The sequence below is a fragment of the Arachis duranensis genome, chromosome 4 (assembly GCF_000817695.3).
Source record: "Arachis duranensis cultivar V14167 chromosome 4, aradu.V14167.gnm2.J7QH, whole genome shotgun sequence".
Classification (NCBI taxonomy): Eukaryota; Viridiplantae; Streptophyta; class Magnoliopsida; order Fabales; family Fabaceae; genus Arachis; species Arachis duranensis.
In genome coordinates this window covers 19,105,506-19,115,168 of record NC_029775.3, presented here as the reverse complement: position 1 = coordinate 19,115,168, position 9,663 = coordinate 19,105,506, and the positions used below count along the sequence as shown (strand labels likewise).

Genomic DNA, 9,663 nt, shown 5'->3' with positions numbered 1-9,663 from the left:
ATGTAGCAACATATATGTAAAAGAGAGATAGAGAAATGTTGTTATTGGTTGTGTGTTGTTTCTCTTATCAGGCTTCTCTATTTATAGGCATACAAAAGTTAAAATTTTAAATGTAATTAACTTCAGTCTTGCCTTGATAAATTGAATTTTTCTCTTGTAAATAAATCTGCCAGATTATCGATTGAGTGGATTCGTTGGACATTAATTGTCCCTTGATTTTGAAGATCATGAGCGAAGAAGAATTTGGGAGAAATATGCTTTGTTCTATCACCTTTGATGTATCCACCTTTAAGTTGAGTAATGCATGCTGTATTATCTTCAAATAGAATAGTTGGAACTATCTTATGATCAATTAATCCACGTGATAACAGAATATATTGGATCAAACTCCTGAGCCAAAAACACTCGCGACTTACTTCATGTATCACTAGTATTTCAACATGAATAGAGGATGTTGCTGCTATGTTTGTTTCGTGGACCTCCATGATATAGCTGTATCACCATATGTGAATAGGTGTCTTATTTGAGATCTTTCTTTGTGTGGATCAGACAAGTATCCAACATTTGCATAGCCGACTAATTGCGACTTGGATTCATATGGATAAAACAAACCCATAACAACTGTTCCAGGAAGATATTGAAAAATTTGTTTGATTCCATTCAAATGTGTTCTGGTTGGAGAGGAACTATACCTTGCTAGTAAATTTACCGCAAATGATATGTCAGGTCGTGTATTATTAGCAAGATACATCAGTGATAGAATTAATCATTTTTCACATCTAGAGACCTTATAATCATTGGGATACTTAATGGATGTGACTTATCCATATAAAATCTCTTTAAAATCTTTTCTGTGTATATTGTTTGATGAATAAAGATTCTATTTTTTGTGTGCTTGATCTTTAGGTCGAGACAAAATTTAGTCTTTCCAAGATCTTTAATCTCAAACTCTTCTTTTAGAGCTTTTATAATCGTTGGAATCTTTTCAGGGATTCCAATGATATTTAAATCATCAACGTACACAGCAATTATAATGAATCCAAATGCATATTTCTTTATGAAAACAAATGGACAAATATCACCATTTTTAATCCATTTTTGGCCAAATACTCAGTAAGACGATTATACCACATTCGTCCAGATTGCTTTATACCATAGAAAGATCTTTACAATTTGAGTGAATATAGCCCCTGCGAATATTCATGGGATGGTTTAGATATCTTTAGTCTTTCAGGGACTTTCATATAAATATCATGGTCTAATGATCCGTATAAATAGGCTATTACCACATCCATTAGATGCATATGTAGTTTATGGTATACAGATAAATTGACCAAATAATGTAATGTTATTGCATCTACTACAAGAGAATATGTTTCTTCATAGTCTATACTGGGCCTTTGTTAAAAATTTTGTATCACAAGTCGAGTTTTGTAGCGTACAACTTCATTTTTCTCATTTTATTTTTTCACAAATACCCATCTGTATTCAACATGTTTTCCATCTTCTGTGTACAAACTTCAGGTCCAAAGATTTCATATTTTGCAAGTAAGTCTAACCTAGTCTTCACAACTTTTTTCTATTTCGGCCAATCATTCCTTTATCGACATTCTTCAACTGTTCTTGGCTCAAGATCCTTACTTTCATGCATGATGTGTAATGCCACATTATATGCAAATATTTCATTGATAATTGTTTTATTTCGGTTTTATTTTTCTCCTGTAAAGACATAATTTATTGAGATCTCATTATTTTCACAATTTTTACTATTTTCAAGTACTTGAACATCTTTTGGCATCAAAATTATATCAAAATTTTGGACAACTTCAGGCCTTTTCAACAGAAATAGTATTTACCTCTTTTCTTTTTTGAGGATTTTTGTCTTTGGAACTGACAGGTCTACCACGCTTCTGACGTGAATTTGTTTCGGTGGCCATTTGTCTGATTAGAACATCAATTCAAATTGGAGCATTTTCAACTGTTATATAGGATTTAGTAATCATTTTCGTATCAGAAAATGCATCAGACAATTCATTTGCTATTCTTTACAAATGTATAATCTTTTGAACTTCTAGTTCACATTGCCCTGATCGAGGATCTAAATGCATCAAGGATGATGCATTCCAATTAAGTTCTTTTTCAAGAAGCTTATTCTTTCCCCTAATGTTGAAATTTTTGATTCATCAAAAGGACAATATGCAAATCGAACTTTAAACACATCTCCTGTTTGTATCTCAAGATACCTCACTATAGAGGTAGAATCATATCCTACATAAATTTTCAATTTTTTGGGTCTCATTTTGGTGTGAAAAGGTGGAGCAATTAGAACATATATTGCACACCTAAATCTCCTTAAATGAAAAATATTTGGCTACTGGCTAAAAGCTAATTATAGAGGAGAGAATTGATGGTAAATTGTTGGCCTTAAACAAATAAGTGTTGCAGCATGAAAAATTGCATACCCCAAATAGAGATTGGGAGATTTGTTCTTATAAGTAAGGGTCTGGCAATTAATTGGAGGCGTTTAATAAGTAATTCTTTTAACCCATTTTGTGTGTGAACATGAGCTACTGGATATTCAACACTTATTCTGTTAGCCATACAATAAGTATCAAAGGCCTATAAAGTGAATTCACCAGCATTATCAAGACAAATTGCTTTGATTGAATTTTTTGAAAACTGTTCTTTTAATCGAATAATTTGAGCAAGTAATCTCGCAAACGCCAGGTTGTGAGAAGACAATATACACACATGTGACCATCTCGAGAATACGTCTATTAGGACCATAAAATATCTAAAAGATTCACATAGTGGATGAATATGTCCACATATATTGCTTTGAATCATTTCAAGAAATTCATGAGACTCAAATCCAATCTTTACTGATGATGACATTAAAATTAGTTTTTTCTGAGAATATGCAGCATAACAAAATTCACTAGATTTAAGAATCTTCTGGTTCTTTAGTGACTGCCCATGGGAGTTTTCAATAATTCTCTGCATCATTATTGGTTCAGGATGCCCCAATCGATCATACTAAATTATGAATTCATTTGGGCTGGTAAACTTCTGGTTTACAATGGCATGTGATTCAATTATACTAATTTTAGTATAATATAACCCAGATGAAAGTGAATGTAACTTTTCTAATATAATATTTTTATTTGAATCATGAGTTGTGATACATAAGTACTCATAATTTTTCTCATTCATTGTTTTAATATGATATCCATTTTGGCGAATATCTTTAAAACTTAACAAGTTTCTTAGAGACTTAGTAGATAAAATATATTATATATTATGAATTTTGTTCCTCCGAAAAATAAAATTATAACACTTATTGAGCCTTCTATCATATTGTCTGAGGCAATAATAGTATTAACACATTCTTCTTTTGGTACAAAATGAGTAAAATATATATTACTTTTGAGAATGGTTTGCGAATGTGCACTATCCACAAAGCAAACATCTTCATTTATATATTCTTGTCATTTTCTTTAAAAATAAATAATAATAATAATAATAATAATAATAATAATAATAATAATAATAATAATAATAATATAATGGGTATTTTATTATTATTATTTTAGAACTTTGTCACATTCAGTAATTTTGAAATACATAAAAATAAATATTTTATTGAACATTATTTATATACATCATACTTGAATTTAAATACATAGGGAATAAAATTTAACAAGAATTTTTTTTACATTATTTATTTACATAAATACTTAATTAACCTAAATATTAAATTTTTTTATCATTGATCAAATAACCAATATTTCCTTCAAGATCTTCAAAGAAATCAGATGCTTCATAATGAGTAGTGTAATTTTTATCAGCATCATTTGAAACAAAATTTGTCTTCTTTTCTTTGTCATTTTTTTCAAAGATACTTGATAAATATTGACTAAGGGCATTGGGGTACGATAGATACGTGACCAATGGCTCTTTCCACCACAACAAAAATATTTATCCTCTGCTGATTTATTTTACCCATTATTTCTTTTTTTTATCCCACTTCTGGTGAGATCCTTTTTTGTGAACATAATTTTTCTTCCTTCCATAATTTATTTGTTACCAAAACCTTGCCATTTATCTCTTTTGGGGTTATGATTTGCCATATTTACTTTAGAAAATGAGGCAATACCAGTTGGGCGCGCTTCATGATTTCTTAAAAGTAATTCATTAGTTTGTTCAACAATAAGAAAGTAAAAAATTAGCTCAAAATATTTTTTAAATTCTTTTTCTCTATACTACTGCTGCAGGAGCACATTCGAAGTATGAAAGGTCAAGAAAGTTTTCTCTAACATGTCATTATCGATTATCTTTCCCCACATAATTTCATTCATGAGGTAATTAAGAACATTGATAAATTATATTCATTTATGAATTTAAAATCCTATAGACGCAAGTGTGTCCACTCATTTTGGGTTTGAGAAAGTATCACTGTTTTTTAATGATTATACTTTTTTCAAGATTTTTTCATAGATCTGCAGTATCTTTTAGTGTGAGATATTCATTTTTAATCCTTCGTCAAGATGACGACGAAAGAAGATCATGACTTTGGTTTTATCCTTTTAGAATGCATTATTTTTAGCCTTAATGGTATCTACAAGATCCATTGAATCAAGATGAATTTTGACATCTAATATCCATGATAAGTAGTTATTTCTAGATATATCAAAAACATTAAATTCAATATGAGAGAACTTTGACGTAATAAAAATTTATTACCTGAATCTTCCTATATTTTTATCAGAGTCTCATATTAATAACGTGTTGTAAAATAAATAAATAAATAAGGAAGCGAAAATAAATATAAAATAAAGAAGTATAAATAGAAGATTCTAGTACTAATTAATATTTACCAATATAATAATCTCAATATAATAGAGACGATTCATATATATATATGTGTAGTAATGTATATGTAAAAGAGAGATAAAAAAAAAGTGTCAAGTGTTGTTATTAATTGTGTTATTTCTTATATCAGACTTTTTTATTTATAAGCGTACAAAAATTAAAATTTTAAATGTAATTAACTTTAGTCTTACTTTAATAAATTAAACTTTTCTCTTAAAAAAATTAATCGCTCAAATATTAATGAGTATCCACCTCATATATCCTTATCACACGAGACTCATTAATAAGCCATTGACTCAAAACTATTCCAATTAAAGCCATTTACGCACATACTTGTTTGGTATCATTATTTTGGTCAACATAGATATTGTTTTCAATAAGAAAATCTTTTAATATTTTCTAATATGTTTCACTAAAATATTCTAGTAAAAGTATAATCTTAAAAAAAAAAGTGAATTTTTTAATATTTTTTAATATATATGTTTGGATAAAAGATTTGAATTTTTTTAAATAAATAAAAAATATTTTATTTATTAAAGAAAATAATTTGTAAAATAATTACAAAAATACGTTGTATCTCTTATTTTATTTACAGTATAAACAAGATAATATCTCGTTTACACTGTAAACGAGATAAGTGATAAATGATAACGTTTACAGTGTAAACGAGATACAATAAGACAAATTTTCAACAACTATAAAAAGAATTTGCAATCCTTGGTATTTTTCACATACATTTCATATCTTCTTCTCTTCTGTTTTTCTTCTAAAAAATAAGCAAAAATGTCCAGTAGTAGCGAATATGTGGTTGTCTATGTGTATCCCAATTATCATATGAGAAACAGTGACAATGGGGTGATATTTGAGTGTGATAATCTGTTACTGTTGCGCATTTGGCGTGTAAGTTTCTTGTCCGAATTGAAGAGTCTGATATTGAGTAACCTTGGTGGTTTAGGGCGAAAAAAGATCGGAAGGGTGGGGTATAGGTTGCTAGCACAGTTGAAAAACAGAGTTTTTTTATTTCGTCTGTTTTGACTCCATGGTGACGAGCATGTGCGCCTCATGTTTGACATATGTGGGAGAATCATAGCAGAACAAGTGATGGAGCTTTCTGTGGAGGTTGGTGATGTTGGTGGCAGTGGATCCATCCACTCGACCTTTGTGCAGGATGATCTACCTCCCGCACCACCACCAATTCATGTTGCTACTTGCTAGTCTAGTGGAAGACATGGACGTGGATGATGAAAACTCCGACGAAGAGTATAGGTATATTACGGATAGCAACAATAGTGGTTCTTTTGAAGATGATGACAAAGAGGAGTTTGTACCAGAGATGCTGGCCGAGGCAGCGGTCTGCTATGCTTTGCCTCTCCCCCACCCGATTATGGCGCTATCAGATGTACCAAGTCACTATGATGCATTGGATCTGGATGCGATGCATGAAACATCTCTGTTTTCTAACACTGGAGAAGACGATTACAACCTAGACAGTGGGATGGAGTTTCAGGTCGGCCATAGATTCAAAAACAGAGATGTAGTAATGCAGGGTATGAAGAACTACAAGTGGTCGAATCGGACCGATTAAAGTACCATGTGTATTGTTGCCAACCTACAGCTGGATGTCTTTGGAGTCTTTGTATAGCCCTATGACAGAACTTCGGATATTGGTGAGGTCAAGTTTAATTGTGGCATATTTACTCATTTATGATTGTTATATCTGATGTAGTTTCCAACCATGAATGTTTTATTTCATTAGGGAGGTCTAGAGAGTTGGTTGAGCACCTACGTGTTTAGCACCCACCATATCCCAAGACCATCAATAGTTGGACAACATCCTCATCTACAATGTCATCCTACTGTTGATACAGTCCAACCCATCCGTCAGCATCCCTGTTCTACCGGGTGTAGTTCGGCAAAGTTATCACTTTAAACCCTCGTATAGAAAGGTCTGAACGGCGAAGCAAAAGGCAATTTGCATAGATATACGGGGATTGAGAGGAGTCATACAACAAGGTGACAAAGCTGCTACAAGTACTGCAGAGTTGTTGTCCTAGAACAATATGTGAGTTCAGGGCCTTACCTTACTTGATGGGCACCTTATGGTACGCGAATGTAGCATGTTCAATAAAGTATTCTGAGCCTTCCCGTCTTGTGTTGAGACTTTCAAACATTACAAGCCATTTGTTTATGTCGATGACATACATTTGTATGACAAATATGGCGGTGTGCTGCTTATTGCAGTGGCACAAGATGGCAACAGCAATATCCTTCCTGTTGCTTTTGCTATTGTAAAGTTTAAGAGTACGGAGTCATGGTCTTTCTTTCTGACTAATTGGAGACGATATGTCACCCCACAAGAAAGCCTGTTGATTATATCTGATAGATCCCAGGTGATCAAGGATGCATTGAGGGCCGATAATAGTGGTTGGCATCCTCCCAGGACGTTCCATGCTTATTGTGTTAGACACATGGCCGCAAACTTCATTCTCATTTCAAGTCCACTGAGGGCAAGCGATACCTTATAAACGCTGCTTATAGTCCAAGTAAGGCTGGGTACGAATGGTACATAGATGCCTTAAGAGGTTTGTCACGAGAGATGGCAGACTGAGCTGGTATGTTCAATAAAGAAATATGGCTATCACATTCATTAACACGTACGTAACAATGGAGTTTCAGTAATTCCTAAACTCATACCTTATCAGTTGCTAACGATACATTTAGCCACCAAAACCATAAATTGTATACTAGTTATTGGCAAGTATCTTAACCATGGCTAAACATATATGCAATAACTGCGAAGTCGGCCCGGTGACGTGTCATGTCGCGTTCAGTCGATTGATTTCTGGATCACATGCATTTGCACGCACCATCTTATAGTTACTCAAGAAAATGATTAGAAAAGGATAGAAGAGAAAAAAAAGTGATCGAAAAATTGCAAATGAGACCGAAAATGTTGCTGTGAACGACATGTATATATAGACAATGTCCACTCTTATCTCGTTTACAGTGTAAACGAGATAAATTTACACATATCTCGTTTACACGGTAAACGAGATAAGAAATACAACGTATTTTTGTAATTATTTTACAAATTATTTATTTCAATAAATAATATATTTTTTATTTATTAAAAAAAAAACTAAAAGATTTTAGTCAAACTAAAATAGTAAAATCTCTTAAAAAATTAAATGCATTTCCTAACATAACGATATAAATACTAAATGTTCATCCAAGCACTACTACATCTATATCCACATATTGCGCTCTCATAAATTCCCTCCCCACATTGATAAGCTTTCAACAAATTGTATTATTATGGCAGCACCAAAGATGTTTGATATGTTGTTACTAATAAGCATAGTGACATACAGCATGGTTGTGTCAACGACGGAAGCAATATGGTGCCTCCCGCAGCCCAATGCAACGGATACGGCGATGCAGGCGGGGTTGGACTATGCATGCAGTCATTTAGCTAATTGTGGGCCCATTCAGCCCGGAGGCATATGCTTCCTTCCAAACACCATCCGTTTCCATGCATCCTATGCCTATGACAGCTACTGGAAGGCACATGGCAAAACTATTGATGCCTGTAGATTTGGTGGCACGGGCGTAATTGTCCTCGTCGGCCGAGATCCTAGTACATATATTCCCCATTTTCATGTTCCAGTTACAATTCTAGTCATTCTAGTGTGATTTTTTTTTACAAGATGAATCCTTTCATAAAAATATTTTTATATAAAAATAATATTATAAATATATTCAGTTAAATATGTCAAATTATCTAACAATGAATCTTGAGTAAAATCTTTAGGAATCTTAAGCTTTTTTAACACATATATATAAATATCATCTTTATATACGCTTCATAATAACCGATCTCATATTTCCATTTTTTGTTTTCTTTATGGTGTGTGTAGGCACCCCAACTTGCAAGTTCCCACCATCTTAACGATATGGTATACATGGTCAACGATTAATTTGACTTTTAAACATTTGATATGTTTTCACTTTATTTGTAGGGAATGATACTTTCCACTGATGTTGGATATCAGGATATGGTTGATACTAACGGCTATTTGCTTGTTTGATTATTCTTTTTAATAATGTCTTAGGAGTGCTGGCTGGAGAGGAAATAAACATCGAAAACAAATAAGAATAATGATTCAGTTCAACCTGTCGATGATCATCTCTTCTTGTATTCCATTACATACATCCTTGTTAATAAATAATATATAATAAATTAATAATACAAATTGGTTCTCATCGTTAGAAACCACAAAGTTGCGGCCTGCGAATAACTTATTAATCTTAGATTTTGGTAAACACAGTGGCACAATATAATTCTTGATAGAGTTATGCTAAGTGTATACTAAAATCAACCATTAGTATAAAGTACATGTTGGAATATAAATATACATTGAAAACAAATTAAATCATACATGTATTTATACATAAATATATTGATGGCTAATTTTATTGGCTAATTTTAGTATATAAATAGCATTTTTATTTCTAGTAATATATATTTTTTGGTTCCTATAATATCTTTTAGCCCGACAAACAGAGTACTAAGGCATCATAAATTTGAGATCTATTTAAAGTTTTATTTCTGCCCATTGAGTTGCAATATTCACAACTAAAAATTCGAATCCTCGACACTTATTTAAGTGGATAAGTGAGCTAACCATTTAACTAATCCAATTTAATTATTTCCGGTAATATATATTATGGAGGAAACTCAATCTTTGTTACCTTTAAACCGCTGTAATTCTTATATTATTTATCATACAT

The 9,663-nt window shown here is 32.0% G+C and overlaps 1 long non-coding RNA gene across 1 annotated transcript; it reads left to right on the top strand.

The window, feature by feature from the left end:
• Positions 1-8,106: 8,106 nt before the first annotated feature.
• LOC107483670 (uncharacterized) lies at positions 8,107-9,278 on the top strand. The gene is made up of 3 exons (XR_001590922.3): positions 8,107-8,509; positions 8,790-8,828; positions 8,985-9,278. It is a non-coding gene; the product is annotated as an uncharacterized LOC107483670 (long non-coding RNA).
• The last annotated feature ends 385 nt before the right edge of the window (positions 9,279-9,663 follow it).